Below are 1,429 nucleotides of genomic sequence, written 5' to 3' on the forward strand. Positions count from 1 at the left end.
CCTGGTTAATAATTCGGGGGATTCAAGCGGTCACCAATTTGGAGTTGTGAGTCTTGTATTAACATCTGTTAATATCTCCAGACTTAAATCTTTTGATATATTAAATTACTGAATTAAAGAAAATACAACAGCTGAGACACTAAATTCCAGTCTTGGAGTCATTATTTGGACAGAGGTTCCCTGTTTGACCAAAACCAGCTGGTGTATCTCAACTTCCCAGGACTACGTACATGAGTAAAATCATGTGAGTAGGCATAATATATGGAGGCCCTTAAAACTTATAGTCACAGTTAATTTAGATTTCACTCCTGCAAATATCTCAGATTCCCATTCCTCTTCCCACCTCCAGCTGAGGAGCGTTTTAGGGATGACACTCAGGAGAAGAAAAGATGGCAGATACCCTCCATGGGACATTCTCCAGCAGCAGCAGCAACCTCTCAGATCCCTGTGTTTCTTAGTGAAATTAAAAGCTTGGAATTTGGAAGGAACAAAATCTGAAGGGAATGGAGTTGTATTGGTGTTTTCAGGTAGATGTGATACTGCAGTACTTAATGTTCATTGTTAAGACAAAAAGCTGGAGAACTTTAGTCAGTTTTATATTGTGAGATCAAGATGCTTTGTTTTGATGGGCAAATTTCTCTGCTTCTGAGTTCTTCATACAGACATAGAAAACTTGTAGCAGTGCAGAGGTGGTATTTTGATGATGATGGTCTAACTGGTTTCATATTTGTTCCATTTAACAGCTGATCTGAGATGGTTCGATCCATATATCCATATTTCAACCCTGCCAGCAAACCTGTTGATAATAAACAGTTCTTAACGGCCCAACAGCTCTCTCATCCAGGCTCAACAAAAGAAAACCACTGTTCAGAGAGAATGTCCGTTCTCCAAATGAGATCACGACTAAAAACCTTCATATTTAAGCATATTAATTGTAGGTCTCTGCCAACAGAATAAAGCAGACTCGTTCCAGGTATAAGCTGCTCTAATTAAGATGTTTACTGAAAACAGTTCTTGACGTTATAATTGTAAACTGTGCAATAATAAAACAACAGAAAGTTAGCTGGAGCCATTATTTGCAGCCAGAAGTGAAGCTTCAGTTGTGTTCTTTCCTATAGCAAATTGTTAAATATCTGCCTGACAAAAGCTGATGCCTTTGCACAGCTGCAGAATTCATCCAGACTGCACTTATTCAGCTCTGCGCTTTAATTCGGCTCTGTTTTTACTGAGACTTTAACCTCGCTTAGATGCCTTTTTTTTTTTCAGGTCTCGTCAGCCTGCGTCACAACACAGACAACGTGGAGGGCCTTTAACGTCGGTACAGAAATAAAAGCGCAGGCAGTTTATCATTAAGGCTAGGCTATTTTCCCGAGATCCGAACGCTAGGCACCGGGGCGGTTATTTCACAGATAAACTCCCACTATCCCCG

The sequence above is a fragment of the Meleagris gallopavo genome, chromosome 2, assembly GCF_000146605.3.
Source record: "Meleagris gallopavo isolate NT-WF06-2002-E0010 breed Aviagen turkey brand Nicholas breeding stock chromosome 2, Turkey_5.1, whole genome shotgun sequence".
Lineage (NCBI taxonomy): Eukaryota > Metazoa > Chordata > Aves > Galliformes > Phasianidae > Meleagris > Meleagris gallopavo.